The sequence below is a fragment of the Orcinus orca genome, chromosome 6 (genome assembly GCF_937001465.1).
Source record: "Orcinus orca chromosome 6, mOrcOrc1.1, whole genome shotgun sequence".
NCBI lineage: Eukaryota > Metazoa > Chordata > Mammalia > Artiodactyla > Delphinidae > Orcinus > Orcinus orca.
The window spans coordinates 31,548,708-31,573,929 of NC_064564.1; the positions used below are offsets into that span (position 1 = coordinate 31,548,708).

Sequence of the window (25,222 nt, forward strand, 5' to 3'; positions counted from 1 at the left end):
GAGCCGGGGGACCAGGGTTTGGCACAGGTGCCAGACTTATAGCAGAGGGGTCTGTGGCTGGCCAGTACTGTCAGGCCCTGGTGGGCTTAGCTGGGCTGTCATGGCCGTCATTGCATGCCTGCCCCCGTGGCCCTGCCCCCATGACCCTGCTCCTGTGGTCCTGCCCCCATGACGCTGCCCCCGTGGCCCTGCTTCCATAGTCCTTCCCTTGTGGCCTGCATGTGGCAGCAGTGGCACATGACTCTGGCTTCCCCACCACTGGCTGTGGCTTATGCAGGTTGCGTGTGCGGTGAAGAAGCCCCATCAGGCCTTGCTGGCCTTGGTGTGCATTTGTGTCTGTCATCTTGGGTTTGTGTGCCAGAGAAGAGGCCTGCCTGCCCCGTGGGCGCCTCTGTGGGAAAGACAGGCCCTTTGAGGCAGCCTTGCCGAAGGGGAGCAGGCCTCCAGGGCTCTGGAGTCAGGGCCACCGCCCTACCAGGCGGTGAAGCCTTTCTCCTTGGGCGGGGCAGGAACTGTCAGTGGGCCTCTGTGCTCCTGGGGAGGGGGTGGGTGTTCCAGGCAGGTGTTCCATGGCTGATGGCCTTTCAACAAAGGGTTTCTGCTGGGTTTTCTCTTTGGAGGAAGGAAACTACTGTGGGCAGAGAGAAGGGTAGGTGTAGTTTGGTGGAGGTTGAATTATGAAGGTTTCAAAGGGCCTTGCCTCTGAGTATAATTATTAACGGTCGTGATAACAGCTACAGCAATTTCCTGAAAGCTTACTGAGGCCCCGTGCTAACGTGTGTGCTTACGTTTCTCATTGAGTCCTGGGTTGCTGCCCCAGGAGGCTGGCTCTTCTCTGAGGCCCATGAAGGCTGTGCTTGCTGGAGATGTCCTCCACTGCCCTGGGCTGCCTTTGCTTTGGATTCCTGTCGGCCACTCAGAGTACCCACAGTCTTGCTGGGGCGGGGCAAGCCTGGAGGCCCCGCTGCCGGACCTGGAAGGGCCTTTCCTGGGCGTTGTGGGAAGGGGGCCAGCCAGTCTGACTCAGGTCGGGGGCACTTTTGGGGGCCTTGAGCACACGTTGCTGAACCTGGCTTGTGACATGAAGCTGGAGTGAGGGCACTGGGCCTGGTGGGTGGGATGTGGCCCAGAGGAAGGTGGGTGGCCAGGAGGGGACACAGGCATGGCAACGTGGACAGATGGCGCCTGTGTGGGCAGTGATAGTTGGGATGTAGATGAAAGAGGGCCCACGTGGGGCTTCCTTCTTCATTTTGAGAGGGGAAAGATGAATTAAAAAAGATGGCATTGCTGCCACAACATCAGGTGTGAAGCTGGGTGACAGCCGGCCCCAGAGAAGGTTGGAAGGCAGCCTGAAGTAGGCGGCTGCTGGGTCCAGGCCCAGGGTCAGGTGGGCCAGGAAGGGGTGTGGGAAGCTAGATGATGGAGGCGTCCACGGCCTTATACCCTAACCTCTGAATATGCCACCTATGTGGTTAGAGGGACTTTGCATATGCAGTTGGATTGAGGACCCTGAGGTGGGAGATGATCCTGGATTATCCAGGTGGACCCAGGGTCATCACTTGGGTCCTTTATAAGAGGGGGCAGGAGGGTCCTACGGAGACATGACTACAGAAGATGGAGGATGGAGCCATGAGGTGAGGAACATGGTGACCTCTACCGGCTGGACAAGGGGATGGATTCTCCATGGAACCCCAGAAGGAAGCAGGGAGATGTGTGACACCTTGACTCTGCCCATGAGTCTGCCTTCTTGCTTCTGGCCCCCCAGAACTTTGGGAGAATGTGTGCTGTTTGGGCTGTAGTGGTGGCAGCTTGTACAGCAGTGACAGGAAGGTAGCCAGCCTGCCTCCTGGTGGACAGAGCACAGCTCGGGGCTGGACACCCAGCAGGCTAGGAGAGGCTGCCTGTGGGAGGAGTGTCAGGGGGTTTATGGGCTGTGGGTGGAGCCACTGGTGGTGCCTCTGGACCATGCTCCCCCAGTTGGGTGTAGGGGGACAGCTGGCTGGGGAGAGATGTGTCTGGCCTGAGTGCTGGAGCCGCCGGCGGTGTCATAACCTGGTCAATGGGTATGAGGGGCTGTTGCAGGCTCTTGGGGGCTGATGTGAAAACAGGGTTCAGGGACACGGGCCTGACGGCTGCATGTGAGGTGGTGGGAGCAGTAGAGACAGAGAGTGGCCGTGGCCCCTTCCTGGGGACCTGTCCATGCAGGCAGCCTCCTGGCTCACATCACTGCTGGGGGAGGCAGAAAGTAGTGAAGCCTCCAACTGTGACATGTGATGAACAGCCTGTGGCCCCACGGAGGGGTAGGGAGGCCTCTGGGGAGAGTTGTGAACGGAAGCCTGTGCACAGTGGGGAACCTCTGGGCCCTTAGGGTTCTATTCTAAAAGCTCCTGCCCCGGACCTGGCTCTGGGGCTGGTGGCACATGTGCCCCCATCTGCCCGTCACAGAGCTGAGGGGAACTTACCTGCCAGGTGGGATCTCCCAGGGCTGGGGTCTCCATGGCAGGGAGAGAGGGAGTGCAGGAGAGGCCACGGCCAGCTGTCCTATGGCCATTCCCTCGGGCTCCCTCCTGGAGGGCCGTCCTGCTGCTCACTACAGGCCGAGAGTAAACTCAGCCCATAGGAGGTAACAGTTTTAGGTGAGACAAGTCAGTGAATAGTAGGAATCAAGGCTCTCTGGGGGAATATGTTGGACTTGTTGCGCTCAAATTAGAAAAGCGTTCACATTTGTGGGAGATCCTGTTTTCCTCCTTCCGTTCTGGTACAAGTATTACTGTTTAGCGACCTCCCTCCCCAAAGTCTGTATTTGCACATCAGCTTTACCAGTGATGGGGGGCATGAGGGCCAGGGTTGGCCAGGTCCCTCCCTCCAGCTGACCAGCCTGTCTCTCCTGCCCCCTGCTGGTACCTCTCTGTTCTTCCACCCCATCTCCGTCCCCCCATATCCCATTGCTGTATTCCCTTCCCCCACTAGTCCCCCTGCCCCATCTCTGTCCCCACCGCTTTCTGGCAGGAGCCCTGTATCCATAGCAACAGTTGCTGCTGTGGAAACCGGTGCCTGCCTCCTCATCCCATGGGGAGGTATTTTTGGCACTGCAGAGACATTTTTATTTTATCTTTGGTTTTGACTTTTACTCTCTGAGTGAGCACTACACAGACAGAGCTGGGGGCAGCATTCAAGGAGGCCTTTGCACTGGGGGGCACTGGGCCTGAGAGCCACCCTGTGGTTGTGTAGATGCAGGCCCTTCCCCGTGGGATCCTGTAGACTCACTCAGAGATGCTGGCTCCTTTGAGCAGCCTCTGGGGCCGTAGATCATGGGGTCCACAGATTGTACTGGGGGCTTTAGGCAGTGACTCTGGACAACAGGAGAAACCCAGGGGTGAGCCTGGACATGTGAAGTGGTTTGACTGAAGCCCCTCAGCCTTGGGCCTGAGCCAGTGGTCATGATAATAGCTCACTGGGAGTACCCGGGGCATTTGCTTTTGGGGCACCAACCCAGCCCTGGCCCTGTGTGGAGCCTAATGCAGCAAGTTCCTGTGATGCTGCCCAGGGCCCATTTTACAGATGAGGATACTGATCCCACCAGGGTGGTTTTGGGCACCTCTGCTAGACATCTCCTTCTGAGACATCTTCCTGTCCCCCCAAGGCCCATGGATGGCATGATATCTGGGGTCAGCTTCTTCCATCGTTTCTTTGGGGGCTTGGACTGTACCCCTCCGTTACCCTGGTCTTGACAGCTGCGATTATAGGTGACCCCAATGTGTGGCACCTGCCCTGACACAAATTCACCCCTTGCCGGGGTTGCTACTGGGATGCCCAGGAGACCCCAGGGGCATGGGATCTGCCCTGTCTGGCCCTGGCACACCCTGGCATTGTGGCTGGGGGCTGTGGGTTCCCAGGTGTCCTTGATTGGGATGCCAGGGAGGCTGGTGGCCACATGGCTGATGGGGTGGACAGGTCTTCCCGTGAGCCAGTGCTGGGGTTGACGTGTGCCGGGCCTGCCCTTGACGAACAGTCACTGAGGATGGTCCACAGTGCATCTGCTGCCATTGGTGGGGAGCTGTGGCCCCTCGGGGAGGGAGTCCAGCCCCCTCTCCTGGTTTCCTTGTTGGGGAGGTGGCTTGGGTGTGCTGCACCCCAGGGTGACTAAGAGCTGCTCGCTGACCCATCATCTCTTCATCTTCCAAGTGGGGGTGATGACAGCTTGCAGGGGGTCATGGCGTTGCCCATGATGCCCATGCCTGCCCAGGTCTCCCTGGAAAGGTCATGCCCTGGGCGTCCAAATCAGAGGCAAGGCCACTGGTACTGACTGAGGGCCAGAACATCCCAATTGTTATTGCTGACTTATCATCATGGAAATTACAAATAGGACAGAAAAGTAGACTAACAAACGTCATCCCACCCTGAATTATTATCAGGAGTCTGCTGTACTTTATCTTCTCAAATAAACTCCCAAGTGCAGACCTGCCCAAGGTCAGACCTGCCCAGATCTCTGGGGGGACCTCAGTTGCCGTCCCTGACAGGCAGGACCCTAGTTCCCCCCAGCTTCCGCAGACGGTCTCGTCTCCCATTAAGCAACACACAGTAAGTGCTCAGTGCACACTCAGGGGGATTGGACTGGTCCCTCTTCTTTGCCCCCTGGAGGAGATGGAGCTCAACAGGAAGAAGCATTCAGCATTTGTGGGTTTTACAGAATTAGAAATTCTGTCTCCAGTGAGTGCGTTCGGCGCAAACCCAAAGCCGTTTATAGAACAGATGCCAAAGGGAGCATTTGAAGTAAACGCCATGGTAACCTCACTCTAGGGAGGAAAATAGCCTTGCAGTAAAAGTAAGCATTGCTGCTGCCCAGAACATGGTCCAGGGGTGTAGCTGGTGAGTGCTTTTTGTTTTTAGTTTCATGAAGTTCAGCAGATCGCAGAGAATGGGGGAAACAGAGGGAAGGAAGAAAAAAGTCCCTGTGCCCTCCTCCCTGAATGCAGCCCCCATTCTCATTGGCTGTTTTGTTCTCACTGTGTGAATTTTATGAAATCCCAGCCTGGTGCTTTTCACCCTTACCTGCCTCACCACTTTCCTCAGTAATCGGGGTTTGTAACTGCTCTGTGGACCACATGACCCACATCACCGCTGCCACGCCTGTCCTGGGATGTCTGGTTATTTCTCGAAATTATAAATAACCATCCAGTGAAGAATTCCAGACACACACACAGGCATCGTGGTTTTGGATGACTTCTCTGGGGGGGGGGGAGCACAAGAGTGAGAGTCCCAGGTGGGAGCTGCAGGGCTCGAGACAGGCTGTGGGTGCGCTTCCTGGATTGCGGTGCCTGCTGGCATGAGCAACTGAAAATGGAGTTTTTGTGTTAACATTATCTGCCACTCTCTTATGCTGTATTCTCTGAGAAATATTTTAAATACAGTAGAGGAAATAGCTTTTTACGGGGGAGAAACACCTGACTCCTGTCACTGGTCCAAGTGTAAGCACTTGCTCCTGCATGTGTCTCTGCCGCTTCTACCCGTGTCCTTTTGCGTGTGCGCCTTCACACACGTGCAGTCGGGCTGTGCTCAGCACTTGCCTGGCTGCTCAGACGTAGGGTTTGGGGTGCGTTGCTGAGGAGGAGCAGCTCAGAGGAGACAGCTGTGCCCGGCAGAGGCAACAAATCCTGCGTTGCAGGGAGCTGAGCGTCCGGCTGTGTGGCCTCGGGCAGGCACCTGCCTCTGGTAGTCTAGTGAGGGTGCTATGAGCATTGGGGTCACCACTGCCCAGTGGCCTTGCAGGGTACCCTCCGCCAGGCTTCTTCCTGGGTCAGGGGTCAGAGGGAGGATGGTTGCAAAGAGTTACGAGATGATGGTGACCCCGGCAGAGAAGGCCGTGAGCGAATGAGTTGTATCCTGTGGTTTACACTGGCCGAGTATCTACACCGGTCTTAGGCATTTCCTGTGCTGCCGAACCACACAAGGAGGTTCCCCATGTCAGTGGCAAGGAAGCCGATGGGGCTGGTTCATGTGGGTCACGTGATGCCTAAGCCCTGGCCCTGACCTAGGGAGTTGTGGGTGCCTTGCGGCACAGCAAGGGAGGAGCCCACGTGTGGTATGAGGAGTGAAGGGTGCTGAAGGTCACTGAAGAGCTCTGTCACTTTCTCAAGGCTCTGGGCTCTGGTGGGGAGGGGGGTTGTGCTTGTGCTGTGAGGATGGTGGAGTTGGGTAGAGTCAGGGCTCTGACCCACGTACCTGGGTGGGCAGGCCCCGTGGCCAGGTGGCTGACGTGCTGACTGCTCTGGGCACTGTCCCTCATGGGGAGTGGCATCCCCACCTCTCCCTGCCGTCTCTCCACACTGTGATGTTCCTGCCTGTGTATTTGGGGAGAACCAGGGGTCTGGGGGAGGTGGAGCTGTTTGTGCTCCTGGGGCCGGGTAAAGAGACTCTGGAGTGAGTGCAGCTGGGATGGGTGTGGGGGAGGCCAGGTGCCACATGATCCTGTGCTGGTGGCTATGACGCCCGCCACAGCCTGGGTGCTGACTGCGGCAGGCTGTCTGGGAAGGGGTATGAGCAGGACTTGGTTATCTGCAGAGCAGCCCTGGGAAGGGTGAGCTGGAGGGTGAACTTCGGGAACTCACCCTGCTTTCTGCTTGTGCATGCGTCCTGGGTTCTTTCAGGCCTCCCCACCTGGAGTGATGTGTGCATCCTACCCTGAGATCTGCCCGTCTTCTGCAGCCATGCTTCACCCATGTCAACCATGTTCCCAGGAGCCCGCACACACCTGGAGGCAATGGGAGCCAGGCTGGCTGGGTGTCGCGTTCTGACCTGCTGCTTGTGGAGGTGTTGAGCTTCTCTGAGCCTCAGCTTCCTCTTCTGTAAAATGGGGGCAGCACCGACTTGCATGGCTCATAGGGTTGAGCACCAAAGGCAGGGGTCTTGTCTTAAGGTCACCTTAGTGAGCCCAGCGTGTGGCTGCACAGCAGGTCATGGCTGTTGGTAAATGTTTGCCTGAGGGAGAGGTAGATACAGGTGTGGAGGAGCTGGAGGCATTTCTTCACCCATCAGGGTGTAAGTGACAAGGAGAGAGACTCACTGACACCAGCTTTCCCGACCCTGAGTTCACAGGGTGTCAGACCTCAGAGTTTCGCTCCTGGGCCTCAGGAGCCTTTCCAGCTGTTGGAGGTGAGACATAACAGGTGGAGGCAGAGAAGCCCCTGTGGGATGCCAGACGTGGCATCTCTACGTCTTGGTCGTGAAATGGGGAGGTGGCTTTACCATCCCCCGGGGAGCAAACCCTCCTACAGAAAGGAGCTAGTGCCCCACTGAGCACTAGCTCTGCATTGGATTTGGGATTCTGTTCTGATCTTGGGAAGACCATACCATCGTCCCATAGGTTACTGGGGCCACAAAGATGGTTGTCTTTTGCAGGTATGCCCTGGGGAGACCTGGGCTGTAGGGCTGGATAACCCAGGAGGGCAAGATGGAGGGTGACAGAGAGCAGGATAATTGGGGTGGTGTGCTTATTTCACCTGTCATTTCATTTTACTTCATTTCACTGTGTATTTGTAATTTTTGGTCATTATTTCATTGCATACTTGTGTATCCACATAGTGGTAATTTTAACAACTGAGGTGTGGTTTCAGGTGTGTCTGCCTTGTTATTGGACGAACCAATCGTAGAGCTCTGGGCTTTGGGCAGTTTAGAGTTTGTACTTAGAAAGTTTGTTATGCATTCTTTTCTAAGTTTTTTAGTAGTCCAGCTAGAGACTACAACAATGTATCCTTGGTTATTAAAGCCTGGTATGAACTAGAACTTCTACCACATCCTGGGCAAGGCAGGGGTCTTGGGATGTGGAATTTCATCTACCCACCCCTGCCTGCCTTTTGTGATATTGTGTCTAAGATTTTCCTGTGTGTTTGAATTTGCAGGAGGTTTGTTTTGCTGCAATGTGCCCTGGTGTGATTTTCCTTGTATTTAACCTGGTTAGGGTTTATAGTACTTACTGAATCAATGTCTGGATGTCTTGTTTCAGTTTTGGAAAACTTTGGGCTGTTATTTTATACATATTCCTTTTGTTCCATTCTTTATGCCCTCTTGTTCCAGAACCCCATTTATGCATAGGTTGGACCTTTTCACTGTGTTCTATGAGTTTTTCAAAATCCTCTTTCTTGTATTGTCCATCCATTTGCCTCCATGTTACACTCTGTATACTTTGTACTCACCTATTTTCCAGTTTGCTGATCCTGTCTTTAGCTGTGTCTAACCTGCTGTTAAACCCATATATTGAGTTCCCAGGTTCATTTCTTGGTTTTAGCTTCCATTTGATTCCTGTTCCATAGATTTTAGTTCTGGTGAAATTATCTGTCTCACTATCTATTTTCTGGACCACACTAATCAGGATTTTATAGTCTGTGTCTAATAACTATAATATTTGGGTCCTCTTGTAGTTCATTGCCATTGTCTTTTTTTCTCTCTCGGCTTTCTCTCATTTGGCCTAGTCTCCTAGTCTGCCTGGCCATTTCAGATTTATGTGTTTAAAACTTATGGAGGTATTTGAGGGAGGTTGTGGGTGATTTTGTCTTTCTCTAGAGAAGATTTACTTTTGTTCCCAGAGGCAGTTAGAATTAGAGGAGATCATGTTAATCCAGTCTGAAATTGAGCTGATTCAAAGCTGAGCTTCAGCCTTTGTGAGGGCTGCTCTGTTCCATTTTATCCATTTTCCTAGCACTTTGTCCTCCTGGGGGGACTAGACTAAAGCCTGGGTGTTCTCTGAGGCCTCTCTTCCTCAGCAATCCCTGTCAGACTACTGAGGCTCTGCCCAGCCTTTCAGTGTCTAGTCTACTGCATAGTGCCGATGCTCTGAGGCAGAGCAACACTGGTCCTACAGAAATGTATTGTGAGCCATATGTGTAATACATAGTTTAATAACCACATTAGAAGTGTAAAAAGAGGGCTTCCCTGGTGGCGCAGTGGTTGAGAGTCCGCCTGCCGATGCAGGGGACACGGGTTCGTGCCCCAGTCCGGGAAGATCCCACATGCCGCGGAGCAGCTGGACCCGTGAGCCATGGCCGTTGAGCCTATGCGTCCGGAGCCTGTGCTCCGCAACAGGAGAGGCCACAACAGTGAGAGGCCCGCGTACCGCAAAAAAAAAAAAAAAGTGTAAAAAGAGCATGTAGAGTTAATTTTAATAATATATTTTCCTTAACTCAATATACCAAAAATATCTTTTTAACATGTACAGTTGACCTTTGAACAACACGGGTTTGAACTGCATGGGTCCACTTAATACATGGATTTTTCCCCCACTAAATACATGCCACAGTATTACACGATCCGTGGTTGGTTGAATCCATGGATGTAGAACCATGAATATGGAGGGCCAACTGTAAATTTGTATGTCGATTTTCAACTGTGTGGAGGGTCAGTGCCCACAGCCCCCATATTGTTCAAGGAGCAGCCCTAATTAATGTAAGGTTATTAACGAGACTTTAAAAATTCCTTTTAAAAATGCTATGTCTTAGAAATCTAGTGTATATCTTACACTTCAATTACATCTCAGTTTGGACCAGCTGCATGTCAAGTGCTCATAGCCACATGTGGCTTGTAGCTATTGTCTTAGGCCACACGACTCTAGGGGAGAATGTGCTGAATGTGGGGCTCCCTTCTCTTCAGAGGAGTCAGACCCAGACCTTATTGCTCATTTCACACGCATGTGCCCCATGTGCCTGCTGTCTTGTTTTGATTGTGGCCCCAGGGCTTTTACTGCCATCTTGGGGAGGAACCAAGGAGTTTGTTCACAGGATTGGAGCAGATGGGAGCCACTGGGCTTTCCTTCATTCCAGACGACGCTGAGCCTCTGTGGTCCTCTGTGGCCTTGATCGCATGTATTGTCCATCTGTCAGTGCCTCCCCCCACCTTGTGTTCTGGTGCAGCACCTGGCCCAGAGGGACAGGCCCAGCTTCTTGTCCTGCATCCCTGGTACAGCGCCTGGCCCAGAGGGGCATCCCCCTGCCCTGTACCCTGGAGCAGTGCCTGGCCCAGAGGGACACCATGGGTGTTTCAGTCCTGGGAGCATGTTCACTCAGCAGACACTAGCCTGAGGCCATCGGTCTGCAGCCTGGCCCGTGAGGTCATCTTACCTCTGTTGGTCAGATTACTTGGGCTACCCAGGGCCTCTGGACAGGAGAGGAGTGAGTCTGGGCCACGTTTTTCTGGGGTGGGGCTTAGAGGACTTGGCTGGATGGGGCCTTCTGCAGTAGGAGGCATTGGGTTCTCCCTCCTCTCTGCTCCTGAGCAGGCAGCACTGCAGGTCTGCATGTTCCCAGGCTTGGAGGTGTGTGGGGGAGGGTAAATACTTTTTACTTTCTGGTGGAGTGTCCACAGCATTCAGCAGATTGTTACAAGGACCCTGCACCCCACTGCTACCCTAGGGTGCCCCAGCCACAGGAGAACCCTGTACAGGAAGTGGGGCCAATGAGGAGGCCCCAGAGGAGTGACCGGTCAACAGCCCAGCCCTGGTGTTGGGCAGTGTTTGCTGTCCTGCCTGCTCCTCCCCACAGGTGCTGTCCTTGGTTGAGGTGCTCATCTCGGCTGACCCATGTCCGTGGTGCGTCCATATCTATCTTTAGGTGTCCCTGTGGAGAAGTGGCCTGGGGTGGGGCCAGCCCTTCCTAGAAACCAGACTCGTGGTGTGGTCAGATGTAGGGGTGGCTGCCGCCCAGCCTCTGCCTGCTGGGCCTTGGGGCCACCTCAGGCTAGTGCTCCTGGTTGGGAGGTTGTAGGGGAGCCAGGGCTGACGCAGGGAGTGGCCAGTGGGATTTCTCTTGCCAACTCCCATGCTCACCAGCCTCCTGTTTGCATTTCACACCATGATGACCCACTGCTGTGGCCCAGGGTCCCAGGGTTAGAGCAGATGTTCCCCTGAGAAAAGCAAAGCCTTCCCTCCTCTCCCTTGGCTGTCATCGTCCTGCATGGGTCTGCTGCCCTGGCCTCCTGGTTTCCCTTGCCCCACTGCCCTGTTTTCCCTTGTCCGCCTGCTTCTAGGAGAGAACGGACCTGAGTTTGGTACCACCCCCACTAGATCTCCATCCTTTCCCATTGTATGGAGGGGGAATAAGTGCGATGAGACCACAGCTGTAGAGTCAAGACCCCATGGCCAGGCCAGGAGGGACTAGATGGACCGTGGAGGGCTGACTCCCCAGGCCTTGCCAGGGAGGCCTGTTCAAGGCCGCTGTGACGGGAAGAAGTGTGTCTTGGCCGTGGCCATCTGTCATTACCTGGGACTGTTTGTGGGCTGGTTCAGGTCTGTCTGTGGCCCGTGTGAGGCCTGAGGTCCCATAAAAGGTTTTGTGGGGTGGAGGGCTTGGGGGTGGGTACTGCAGGAAGGCTCGGGCCTCCCCAGCGAGTTCCTGCTCTTGGGGATGCTGGTGGGCTGTGGCTGTGTCCCTGATGAGGTGCTGCCTCCTCCCCCTGCCCCCCCCCCAGCCTGTCTGCTCTCTCAGAGATATCCCCCATCCCCCACCCGGTCCTCTTCCTCTGTTGGGCTCCTTTCCTCCACCTGTCCCTACCAAGTATGACAGCTCCCGCTGGCTTCTCACCATGGCCTGGTCTGTGTCCTGTGATGAGGAGGGTGGGCAGGCCTGGGGTGGGTGGGGTCCTGTAGCTTGCCCATGACCCAGAGCCTGGGATGGGGCATGGGGCAGAGGCCTCCACCCCAGGGGTGCCCAGCACAAAGGGCCTGTCCCAAAACTGACCCACTGTGTTCATGCCAGGGATAGGGGCTTCCTAAAGGGTAGGCAGGGGTCACCCCCCACCCACCCTGGACCTCACCTCTGACCCTGCCCAGAGTAAAAAGTAATTCTAGACCCTAGTGAGGGTCTGGGGATGGGGCTCCCACAGACGGGGTGACACACTCTATGTCCATAGAAATGGAGGAGGCCCTGATGGGGCTGCCGGCTGGTCCTGAAGAACTTCTCTGTGCTGGAACCATAACTGCTCCCTCACCCCATCTGCTGGCTGATGTGAACCAGAGATGAACAGAACTGATGCTGGCTCAGCTTCAGTCGAGTGATAATTAAGGTTCACCCATGGAGAATGTGTGAAGTGATAGGGAAGAGGCTCCACCTGGCTCAGTAAGAGCTGCGTGTTCAGAAAAGTTTGTTATCTGTTTGATCAACTATGCACTACTCTTCTGTAATAATAACGCAGCGCAGAAGAAAAACGTTTGGCCCTCAAAGCAGTATGACCATAGGAAATGAAAACCTTAAATTCCAACGTGCATCATTTTATGACAGACAAGTGTGGCCAGGTGATCAATAAAGACTTTCAGGAAAAACTATCATATTAGGTTTGTGGAGTGGAAATAAGAATCTGCACTTGTGTATTTTTATAATATAGCTGGAAGACCATGAAGTTCCATGGAACCATTTCATAGAGCATTAAAATAATAACGGTATTTACAGTATGCTGGAGATGACATCCTTTATAGCTACTTAAACTTATGACATAGTTGGATCCCAGCTCACACGTGGTGAAGGCACCTAATTTTACATAGTCCTTCTGTAGGTGGCAGAAGGGGCGGGGCCCAGTGCGGCCCTTGCTGCTGCTGGTGGCTCTGCCTTTTGTGGGAAGGGCAGTGGCCTGGGTGGCCTTAGAAGAGCAAAGGCCCTTAATTTTGAGTCATTTGTGCACCTAAATCTACTGCCCCACACCAAAGAAGATGGTATTATTTATGATAGCAGTGAGGGGCTGGATGGTGATGTTCATGTTTCCTCCTCAGGGAATTACAAGCTTGTTGGCACCCATGACAAAGAAGGTGTGAGTGTTGGAGTGCCCGACCCTCCCTGACCTGTGTGTCCCCTGAGATTTTACTCTCAGTCCGTGCCCAGTGGGATCTTCCTTTTTCTGTGACTCCATAGACCCTTCATGTTGGGTCTACGCTTCCTCAGAAGTGGGATACCATCTTAAGGCAGCGGTAGGAGGACTTTATACTTTAATAACGATGCCTTTATTTTATTTTAGTTTAGTTTATCTTTTATTTTATTTTTTATTTTTTCAGAAGCAAAGGAAAACTGTATTCTTTGATCAAAGAATGGAGAGGTGCGAGCTCGTGCTCTAGAGTACACGCTCTCTGATGCCTTTGTTTTAAAATGAATTAGAAAAAGCATACTTCCCTCTTCTGTGAGTTCACATATTTTATTGCTTAGATGTGGCTAAGGAGAGCACTTGAGTTTAATAGAAGTGAATTTATTTTTAAAACTACAGTAAGGGGTGGCCTTCAACATGGCGGAGGAGTAAGATGGGGAGATCACCTTCCTCCCAACAAATACATCAAAAATACATATACATGTGGAACAACTCCTACAACTCCTACAGAACACTTACTGAACAAGACCTCAGACTTCCCGAAAGGAAAGAAACTCCCCATATACCTGGGCAGGGCAAAAGAAAAAAGAAAAAACAGAGACAAAAGAATAGGGACGGGACCTGCACCTCTGGGAGGGAGCTGTGAAGGAGGAAAAGTTTCCACACACTAGGAAGCCCTTTCACTGGTGGGGATGGGGGCGGGGGCGGGAGTGGGGGTGGGTGGGTGGGTGGGGAAGCTTTGGAGCCAGGGAGGAGAACACAGCAGTAGGGGTGCAGAGGGCAAAGCGGAGAGATTCCCGCACAGAGGATCAGTGCTGACCAGCACTCACCAGCCTGAGAGGCTTGTCTGCTCACCTGCCAGAGTGGGAGGGGGCTGGGAGCTGAGGCTTGGGCTTCGGAGGTCAGATCCCAGGGAGAGGACTGGGGTTGACTGCGTGAACACAGCCTGAGGCGGGCTAGTGTGCAACAGCTAGCCAGGAGGGAGTCCGGGAAAAAGTCTGGACCTGCCTAAGAGGCAAGACACCATTGTTTCAGGGTGTGCCAGGAGAGGGGATTCAGAGCACCACCTAAACGAGCTCCAGAGATGGGCGCAAGCTGTGGCTATCAGCTCGGACCCAGAGACGGGCATGAAACGCTAACGCTGCTGCTGCAGCCACTAAGAATCCTATGTGCAAGCACAGGTCACTATCCACACCTCCCCTCCCGGGAGCCTGTGCAGCCCGCCACTGCCAGGCTTCCGTGATCCAGGGACAACTTCCCTGGGAGAACACATGGCGCACCTCAGGCTGTTGCAACGTCATGCTGGCCTCTGCTGCCGCAGGATCGCCCGCATTCCAATTACAACTACTGTACCCCTCCCTCCCCCCAGCATGAGTGAGCAAGAGCTCCCTAATCAGCTGCTGCTTTAACCCCCTCCTGTCTGGGTGGGGAACAGATGCCTGAGGGCGACCTACATGCAGAGGTGGGGCTGAAACCAAAGCTGAACCTCAGGAGCTGTGAGAACAAAGAAGAGAAATGGAAATTTCAGCGCGCAGCCTCAGGAGCAGTGGATTAAATCTCCACAGTCAGCTTGATGTACCCTGCATCTGTGGAATACCTGAATTTTATTTTTATTTTAATAATTTTTAAAATTTTTATAATCTTATTTTTATTTTTTAATTTATTATTTCTTTTTCTTTCCTTTTTTCTCCCTTTTCTTCTGAGCCGTGTGGCTGACAGGGTCTTGGTGCTCTGGCCTGGTGTCAGGCCTGAGCCTGTGAGGTGGCAGAGCTGAGTTCAGGACATTGGACCACCAGAGACCTCCCGGATCCACATAATATCAATTGACAAGAGCTCTCTCAGAGATCTCCGTCTCAACACTAAGACCTAGCTCTGCCTAACAGCCAGCAAGCTCCAGTGCTGGTCGCCCCATGCCAAACAACTAGCAAGACAGGAACACAGCCCCACCCATTAGCAGAGAGGCTGCCTAAAATCATAATAAGTCCACAGACACCCCAAAACACACCACTGGACGTGGCCCTGCCCACCAGAAAGACAAGATACAGCCTCACCCACCAGAACACAGGCATCCGTGCCCTCCACCAGAAAGCCTACACAAGCCACTGAACCAACCTTACCCACTGGGGGCAGACACCAAAAAACAATGGGAACTATGAACCTGCAGCCTGGTAAAAGGAGACCCCAAACACTGTATGTTAAGCAAAATGAGAAGACAGAGAAATACCCAGCATATGAAGGAGCAAGGTAAAAGCCCACCAGATCAAACAAATGAAGAGGAAATAGGCAGTCCACCTGAAAAAGAATTCAGAGTAATGATAGTAAAGACGATCCAAAATCTTGGATGTAGAATGCAGAAAATACAAGAAACGTTTAACAAGGACCTAGAAGAACTAAAGAGCAATGATGAACAACACAATAAATGAAATTAAAAATTCTCTAGAAGGAATCAATAGCAGAATAACTGAGGCAGAAGGATGGATAAGTGAACTGGAAGATAAAATAGTGGAAATAACTACCGCAGAGCAGAATAAAGAAAAAAGAATGTAAAGAATTGGGGACAGTCTCAGAGACCTCTAGGACAACATTAAATGCACCAACATTCAAATTATAGGGGTCCCAGAAGATGAAGAGAAAAAGAAAGGGTCTGAGAAAATATTTGAAGACATTATAGTCAAAAACTTCCCTAACATGGGAAAGGAAATAGTCAATCAAGTCCAGGAAGCACAGAGAGTCCCATATAGGATAAATCCAAGGAGAAACTTGCCAAGACACATATTAATCAAACTATCAAAAATTAAATACAAAGAAAAGATACCAAAAGCAGCAAGGGAAAAGCAACAAATAACATACAAGGGAATCCCCATAAGGTTAACAGCCAATCTTTCAGCAGAAACTCTCAAGCCAGAAGAGAGTGGCAGGACATATTTAAAGTGATGAAAGGGAAAAACCTACAAGCAAGATTACTCTGCCCAGCAAGGATATCATTCCAATTTGTCGGAGAAATTAAAACCTTTAGAGACAAGCAAAACCTATGAGAATTCAGCACCACCAAATCAGCTTTACAACAAATGCTAAAGGAACTTCCCTAGGCAGGAAACACAAGAGAAGGAAAAGACCTACAAAAACAAACCCAAAACAATTAAGAAAATGGTAATAGGAGCATGCATGTCAATAATTACCTTAAATGTAAATGGATTAAATGCTCCAACCAAAAGACATAGACTGGCTGAATGGATACAAAAACAAGACCCGTATGTAGGCTGTCTACGGGAGACCCACTTTGGACCTAGGGACACATACAGACTGAAAGTGAGGGGATGGAAAAAGATATTCCATGCAAATGGAAATCAAAAGAAAGCTGGAGTAGCAATTCTCATATCAGACAAAATAGACTTTAAAATAAAGACTATTAGAAGAGACAAAGAAGGACACTACATAATGATCAAGGGATCGATCCAAGAAGAAGATATAACAATTGTAAGTATTTCTGCACCCAACATAGGAGCACCTCAATACATAAGGCAACTACTAACAGCCATAAAAGGGGAAATCGACAGTAACACATTCATAGTAGGGGACTTTAACACCCCACTTTCACCAATGGACAGAGCATCCAAAATGAAAATAAATAAGGAAACACAAGCTTTAAATGACACATTAAACAAGATTGACTTAATTGATATTTATAGGACTTTCCATCCAAAAACAACAGAATACACTTTCTTCTCAAGTGCTCATGGAACATTCTCCAGGATAGATCATATCTTGGGTTACAAATTAACCCTTGGTAAATTTATGAAAATTGAAATCATATCAAGTATCTTTTCTGACCACAACGCTGTGAGACTAGATATCAATTACAGGAAAAAAAACTGTAAAAACAAACACATGGAGGCTAAACAATATGCTACTACATAACGAAGCGATCACTGAAGAAATCAAAGAGGAAATAAAAAAATACCGAGAAACAAATGACAATGAAAACATTATGACCCAAAACCTGTGGGATGCAGCAAAAGCAGTTCTAAGAGGGAAGTTTATAGCAATATAATTGTACCTCAAGAAACAAGAAACATCTCAAATAAAGAAATTAACCTTACACCTAAAGCAATTAGAGAAAGAAGAACAAAAACCCCCATAGTTAGCAGAAGGAAAGAAATCATAAAGATCAGAACAGGAACAAACGAAAAACAAATGAAGGAAACAATAGCAAAGATCAGTAAAACTAAAAGCTGGTTCTTTGAGAAGATAAACAAAATTTATAAACCTTTAACCAGTCTCATCAGGAAAAAAAGGGAGAAGACTCAAATCAACAGAAGTAGAAATGAAAAAGAAGTAACAACTGACACTGCAGAAATACAAAGAATCATGAGAGATTACTGCAAGCAACCATATGCCAATAAAATGGATAACCTGGAAGAAATGAACAAATTCTTAGAAAAGCACAACCTTCCGAGACTGAACCAGGAAGAAATAGAAAACATAAACGGATCAATCACAAGCACTGAAATTGAAACTGGGATTAAAAATCTTCCAACAGACAAAAGCCCAGGACCAGATGGCCTCACAGGTGAATTCTATCACACATTTAGAGAAGAGCTAACACCTGTCCTTCTCAAACTCTTCCAAAATATAGCAGAGGGAGAAACACTCCCAAACTCATTCTACGAGGCCACCATCACCCTGATACCAAAACCAGACAAAGATGTCACCAAAAAAGAAAACTACAGGCCAGTATCACTGATGAACATGTGTACAAAAATCGTCAACACAATACTAGCAAATAGAATCCAACAGCACATTAAAAGGATAATACACATGGCTTCCCTGGTGGTGCAGTGGTTAAGAATCTGCCTGCCAATGCAAGGGACACAGGTTCAAGCCCTGGCCCTGGAAGATCCCCCATGACATGGAGCAGCTAAGCCCATGTGCCACACCACTGAAGTCTGTGCGCCTAGAGCCCGAGCTCTGCAACAAGAGAAGCCACAACAATGAGGAGCCCTCGTACCACAATGAAGAGTAGCCCCCGCTCACTGCAACTAGAGAAAGCCCACGCACAGCAATGAAGACCCAACACAGCCAAAAATAAATAAATAAATAAATTTTAAAAAAGAAAAAGGATCATACACCATGATCAAGTGCGTTTTATCCCAGGAATGCAAGGATTCTTCAATATACGCAAATTTATCAATGTGATACACCATATTAACAAATTGAAGGATAAACACCATATGATAATCTCAATAGACGCAGGAAAAGCTTTCGACAAAATTCAACACCCATTTATGTTAAAAACTCTCTGGAAAGTAGGCATAGAGGGAATTTACCTCAACATAATAAAGGCCATATATGACAAACCCACAGCCAACGTCTTGCTCAGTGGTGAAAAACTGAAACCATTTCCTCTTAAGATCAGGAGAAAGACAAGGTTGTCCACTCTCACCACTATTATTCAACATAATTTTGGAAGTTTTAGCCACAGCAATCAGAGAAGAAAAAGAAATAAAAGGAATCCAAATTGGAGAAGAAGAAGTAAAGCTGTCACTGTTTGCAGATGACATGATACTATACATAGAGAATCCTAAAGGTGCTACCAGAAAACTACTAGAGCTAATCAGTGAGTTCGGTAAAGTAGCAGGATACAAAATTAATGCACAGAAATCTCTTGCATTCTTATACACTAATGATGAAAAATGTGAAAGAGAAATTAAGGAAAGACTCCCATTTACCATTGCAACAAAAAGAATAAAATACCTAGGAATAAACCTACCTAAGGAGACGAAAGACCTGTATGCAGAAAACTATAAGACACTGATGAAAGAACTTAAAGATGATACAAACAGATGGAGAGATATACCATGTTCTTGGATTGGAAGAATCAACATTGTGAAAATGTACTACCCAAAGCAATCTACAGATTCAATGCAATCCCTATCAAACTACCAATGGCATTTTTCACAGCACTAGAACAAAAAATTTCACAATTTGTATGGAAACACAAAAGACCCCGAATAGCCAAAACAATCTTGAGAAAGAAAAACAGAGCTGGAGGAATCAGGCTCCCTGACTTCAGACTCCATACAAAGCTACAGTAATCAAGACAGTATGGTACTGGCACAAAAACAGGAATATATATCAGTGGAACAGGATAGAAAGCCCAGAGATAAACCCACTCACATACGGTCACCTTATTTTTGATAAAGGAGGCAAGAATATACAATGGAGAAAAGACAGCCTCTTCAATAAGTGGTGCTGGGAAAACTGGACAGCTACATGTAAAAGAATGGAATTAGAACACTCCCTAACACCATACACAAAATAAACTCAAAATGGATTAAAGACCTAAATGTAAGGCCAGACACTATCAAACTCTTAGAGGAAATAATAGGAAGAACCCTCTTTGACATAAATCACAGCAAGATCCTTTTTGACCCACCTCCTAGAGAAATGGAAATAAAAACAAAAATAAACAAATTGGACTGAATGAAACTTAAACGCTTTTGCACAGCAAAGGAAACCATAAAAAAGATGAAAAGACAACCCTCAGAATGGGAGAAAATATTTGCAAATGAAACAATTGACAAAGGATTAATCTCCAAAATATACAAACAGCTCATGCAGCTCAATATCAAAAAAACAAACAACCCAATGCAAAAATAGTCAGAAGACCTACATAGACATTTCTCCTAAGAAGATATACAGATTGCCAACAAACACATGAAAGGATGCTCAACATCACTAATCATTAGAGAAGTACAAGTTGAAACCGCAATGAGGTATCACCTCACACTGGTCAGAATGGCCATCATCAAAAAATCTACCAAAAAAAAAATGTACAAACAATAAATGCTGGAGAGGGTGTGGAGAAAAGGGAACCCTCTTGCATGTTCGTGGCAATGTAAATTGATACAGCCACTATGGAGAACAGTATGGAGGTTCCTTAAAAAACTAAAACAGAACTACCATATGACCCAGCAATCCCACTACTGGGCATATACCCTGAGGAAACCGTAATTCAAAAAGAGTCATGTACCACAATGTTCATTGCAACACTATTTACAATAGCCAGGACATGGAAGCAACCTAAGTGTCCCTTGACAGATGAATGGATAAAGAAGATGTGGCACATACATACAATGGAATATTACTCAGCCATAAAAAGAAACAAAGTTGCATTATTTGTAGTGAGGTGGCTGGACCTAGAGTCTGTCATACAGAGTGAAGTAAGTCAGCAAGAGAAAAATAAATACCATATGCTAACACATATATATGGAATTATAAAAAAAATTACTCTGCTGAACCTAGGGGCAGGACAGGAATAAAGATGTAGACGTAGAGAATGGACTTGAGGACATGGGGAGGGGGAAGGGTAAGCTGGAACGAAGTGAGAGAAGAGCATTGACCTATATACACTACCAAATTTAAAATAGGTAGCTAGTGGAAAGCGTCCGCATAGCACAGGGAGATCAGCCTGGTGCTTTGTAACCACCTAGAGGAGTGGGATAAGGAGGGTGGGAGGGAGATATACGAGGGTGGGGATATGGGGGTATATGTATACATATAGCTGATTCACTTTGTTGTACAGCAGGAATTAACACAACATTGTCAAGCAATTATACTCCAATAAAGATGTTAAATTAAAAAAATAAAAGAAAATAAAATAACCTTTATCTTCCAGAAAACCACACTAAATATTAGAGGGAACAGGTCACAACCCAAAGCATGAGATATTACCCTCTGTCCAGAGCTCTCCTTGCTTACCTGGTGGAGCTCAGCTCTTGAGAGGTCAGGACATCCCCAGTGAGCCACCTGCCTGCTGTCTCTGCAGCCGCCAGCCCCTGTGCTGACGTAAACTGCAGTCAGCCCACTCTTTCTGGGACCTCACTCCCTCATACAGGATGCTTCTTCCTGGGATCCCTACCCTGCCAGTGCCCTAGGTAGGTGGGGGCTGCCCTTCTCCCCAAGCCATGGGGGTGTTCTCTGGTTCAGGGGCGCCCCTAGCTGCCCCACCCTCCTATCCCTTTCCTCTGTTTTTTGGTGCAGTGTAATTGTATATTTATCTGTTGCCTGCCACTCCCTTCCCCCCTGAGATTGTCCACAGCCCTTTCCTGCATGCCCAGAGCCTCAGTGACCATCTGGTGACTGAGAGAGGTACATGACCCTCGCCAGAAGCAGGACTTGGGGGACCAAGCATCCTCTTCTTCTCCACTGACATCTCCGCTCCCTGTGCACCTACCTGGACCCCAGACTCTGCGCCTTCTCTCTGCTTCATGGTGAAAGAGTGGTGAGGAATGGGCCAGCTCTGCAGCGGGTTGAGCCTGGGTCAAATCCTCTAGACTTGGGAAGGCTCTTCCCACCAATGGAATCCGGGGCCTAGAGTGTGCAGAGACACTAGACGGGGCCAGTGACCCCCCACCCTTGGGCCCATTCTGTCCCCAGAGCCCCTGTCCTGGAGTGATTCCCTGTACATGGGACTGTTCTCAACAAAGACCCTTGAGGCTTTCTTTTGTTTTATGACCAGGTTGCCACCCCCAGGACTTTGGCTGTTCTGGGCATTCTCTCCCTGCTACTCATGTCCCGTCTCTGTACTGCGTGTGTGGATCCTGCCTTTCCCTGGCAGGACTCAGGGCCGCCGGGCAGCTCTGCTCATCATGGGGTTGGTTGGGCTTTGCCTGGCGAAAGGAGATGGTCGCAGAATCCCCTGCGAGCAGACGGTGTGGCCATTTGTGTCTAATGGCTTCAGCCCTCACTGGTGGTGGTGTTGGGCAGAGCTGGTCCCTGCGTGGCCTGGGAGGGCCTGTCGGACCCGGGGCTTTCTTCCTCTAAGCACCTTGACCACCCGTCCTCCCTGTCCCCACTCCGAGGGTGCCATCTGTGACTGGCTGGACCTTTTCCCTATAGGAGACAAGAGCCAGCATTGTCCCAAAATGCTTTTATCCTTTATAATCTGATTGACTCTCGCCATCTTTACCCAATAAATAATTTACCAATAATTTATCCACCACCAGGGACCTGGCGGGAGGGAGACTGGTCTAAGAGAACTCACCTCCCTGTGTGGTGGGGGTGAACTGTCCCATAGCGGTACTATGTGAGCAGCCAGAGCCCACCACTCCACACCAGACCTCAAGAGCAGCCTGACTTTGGCAGGATTGGGGGTTCTCAAAGGGCTCAGGTGCCCTCTTCCTATCCTGATTCTTGACTTGAGCCCCCAGCACCTCAATTACTGAATTCACCCCATAAAGAGTGATGATGCATCAGTCACTGGGGTGGTCCTGCCTCCGTGGAGTCACTGAGCTAATGGGGCCAGCCAGCAATCAACAAACAGTGAAAAGGACCCCGGCCAGCTCTGAGAGGGGGACGCTGGGCAGCACACTGCGGCGGCTCTGGGCAGTTCTCTGAGGACATGCCAACTGACCTTTTAAATTATCAAGCGGTGTGTCACCTAGTTAAAAATAGCGCAGTGGCTTAGAACATAAAATAAGGTCTGCTCCCTCCCACCTCCACACCCAGTCCAGCTCCAAGAGGCGCTGTCATTAAAGAGCTGACTTTTGTGTTATACTCAGGTCTTGGATTTATCGTGTTTAGCTGGCATCTAAAAATGAAAACTGTAGCATATGCAGGGCACGTATGTTAGCTTTGTTAGTTATGTTATTTATGACGTGAACCTTTTGCTCCGAACTATAATATAATGAAATCTTTAACTTTGCTGTTGGTTGATGCTGAAATATTGGCAGACACAATTTTTATTATAACTATAAATAATCCTGTGAGTTTCCTCTAGAATCAGTGACTAGACCATTGGAAGGTCTAGTAACTGAAATATAACTGAAATGTCATCGCCCAAAGCTATCTGTTGGGGCAGGGAGTGGCACCGTGGGGCAACCCCACGTCCTTTCTGGTTTCCTTCACCTCGTGCAGCCAAGTTCAGTCGTCCATCGTGGGCCAGTGGAGTTGGCTTCACCAAGTTCCTTTCTGTGTTGTTCTGTGTTTTGCAGAATCGCTTCCAGTAGCTGTTTCACCCAGGGTGCTGGGAAGTAACCTTTGGGTTCTCGAGTGTCTGAGAATAAGTCTTTGGGCCTCGTGGTTTGATGTCCCTTTGGCTGGTGATAGAATTCCAGGTTTGAGCCGGCACCAGATTCCAGGTTTGTTGCCAGTGTTGCCGGTGAGACTGGATGCCTGTCTGGGTGTTCCTCAGCAGGTAGAACTTGATCTCAGTCTTTGGGAATCTCACTTTTGCTGGAATGAGACTGGAGGGGGGTCACTTTTCATTTACTCTGACCTGGCCTCGGCACATGCTTTTATTCTAAATAGTTCTTCTTTTAGCTCAGGGAAATGCTATTCTGCTATCTTCCTCCTTGCTGATATCTGTTTTCTGCTCGTATAACTCCTGTTCCTTGTTGTTAGGACTTCCAGCTGGTTCTTTCATGCCTCTTGATGTTTTTCTTCTATTTCTCTCATTTGGTTTTCAGATGCTTTCACTTTATTTTTTACGTTTGAAAAGTGGAGGTGTAACTTACACATAGTGAAACACAGATCTTAAGTGCATAGCTGAGGAGCTTTGACAGATGCATGCGAAGGTGTAACCCTCGTCCTCTGTTACAATGTCGAGTGTTCCCGTCGCCCCCCACACCCCCCCAGGTTCTCAGCTCCTGCATCTTCCCCCACCAAAGAGGCAAGCCCTTGTTCTGGTTTCAACCCCACCTGTGAGTTCTGCCTTTTCTGGAGTTTGGGAGATATTGTGAATGGAGCTGCTCTCAATCCTTTGTTTTGGGGTGGTTACCTTGGAGGGGAGTGGCTGGATCTAGAGCAGGGGTGAACCCGCCAAGGGCTCACTGAGGCTTGTGCCAGCTTGCCCTTCCAACAGCTGTGTGCCCAGAGGGATCAGCTGCTCTCAGATGCCCAGTGGTTGGAATGATCCATCTTTTTATTTTAGCCCTTCTGGTGGGTGTGAAGTGGTATCTTGTGCTTGTAATTGGCATTTTCCTGGGGATTCATGATGCTGAGCATGTTTTCATGTGCTTATTGACCATTTCTGCATCTTCTTTTGTGACTTTGCTGTTCATGTCTTTATTGTTGAGGTATGGGAGTTGCATCTGTATTCTAGATGTAACTCCCATGTCAGATACACGTATCGAGGATACGTTGGTGGCTTGACTTCTTTTCTGAAACAGAGCATCACCCTTGATGAGTAGAACATGTTTCCATGTTATTGTCTTGGTTAAATGGTTACTGTTTTGTATTTAGTGTTTCATTAGATTACAGAATATCTTATTCTTAAAATATGGAGCTTCAGTTTGCAAAAGCTCTGCCTTGATTGTTCCTTTTTAAGTAGAAGCTGCTCTTATCTATGTGTGTCAGCCTCTTAGATCTTTGAGGACATGAACTAGATTTTTTTTTTGAAGTCACTTTTGTCCCTGAATTATTTGTTTTTCTGGGATCAGTCTTGGTATGTCTTTGCTGTGTTGGTGATGATGCTGTCCAGTTCCATGTGTGCGTGGAGTGTCTGATGAGGGTTTGTTGGCGTGGGCCTGGTGGGAGGGAGGATGCCTAATGGGTACAGTGCCACTTGGGATAGAATTCCTTAACCAGCTGATGTCGTCATGATTCCAGGGCCCTCCTCTTCTCTTTGAATTGGTTGGAGTCTGGTTTGATGTCCTCTGAGGTCTTTCAAAGGACCCGAGGGGTTTTGGCCTGTGATTTTTTTCAGCTCTGATTTCTTCCTCCATTTGTCCAGATTTATCCATTTCTGTTCTCCTAGAACTCCTCAAAACTTGACGTTTTGTGTTCATTTGTATTTATGTTTCTTTCTGAGAGTCCTCCTCGTGGGAGGGTGAAGGCATGGGCTTTGTGGGCTGATTGGGCCGTGATGGAGGTGACACTGGGGGTGCACACTCAGGCTTGGGGAGAAGGCCATGCTGGGGTCCCTAGAGGTAAGATTCATCCATGAGCTGAAGTTGAAAACAACAGAGCTCTGAGTGCTCTGAGGTGGGAATCCTTTGGAAGGTTTTAGGAAGGGAAGGGCCAGGATCTAGGCTGCAGGGGTGGGATGAGGCAGGGGGCAGGGTTGGTGATGGATGGGGGTCAGGGAAATGCTGGAGCAGATGGGCTGGGGACAGACAAGGTGTTTGCGGTATTGGAATGTGCTGCGGGTGTCAGTGGTCTTCCTCCAAAGATGTGGCTGGAGCACACTTACGGGCGACACCCCAGAGGTGACTCCTAGTACGTTGATGATGGTGTTATAGTTCCCCACTTAAACTTAAGGTCCAGCTTAGTGCTCAAGGTGCAGGTGTTCCCAGGCCCCAGGAGGTGTGTCTGCCACGTCCTCTGGGACAGATGCGGGCATGGCTGGGACTCTGCTCTTCTTCTCTGTTCTTGTCTCTTGTCAGCA

General features: G+C 49.5%; 1 protein-coding gene across 6 annotated transcripts in view; it reads left to right on the forward strand.

The window, feature by feature from the left end:
• Nucleotides 1–25,222, forward strand: part of WNK2 (WNK lysine deficient protein kinase 2) — a 158,248-nt gene that overhangs the window by 16,277 nt on the left and 116,749 nt on the right. The window lies entirely within an intron of this gene.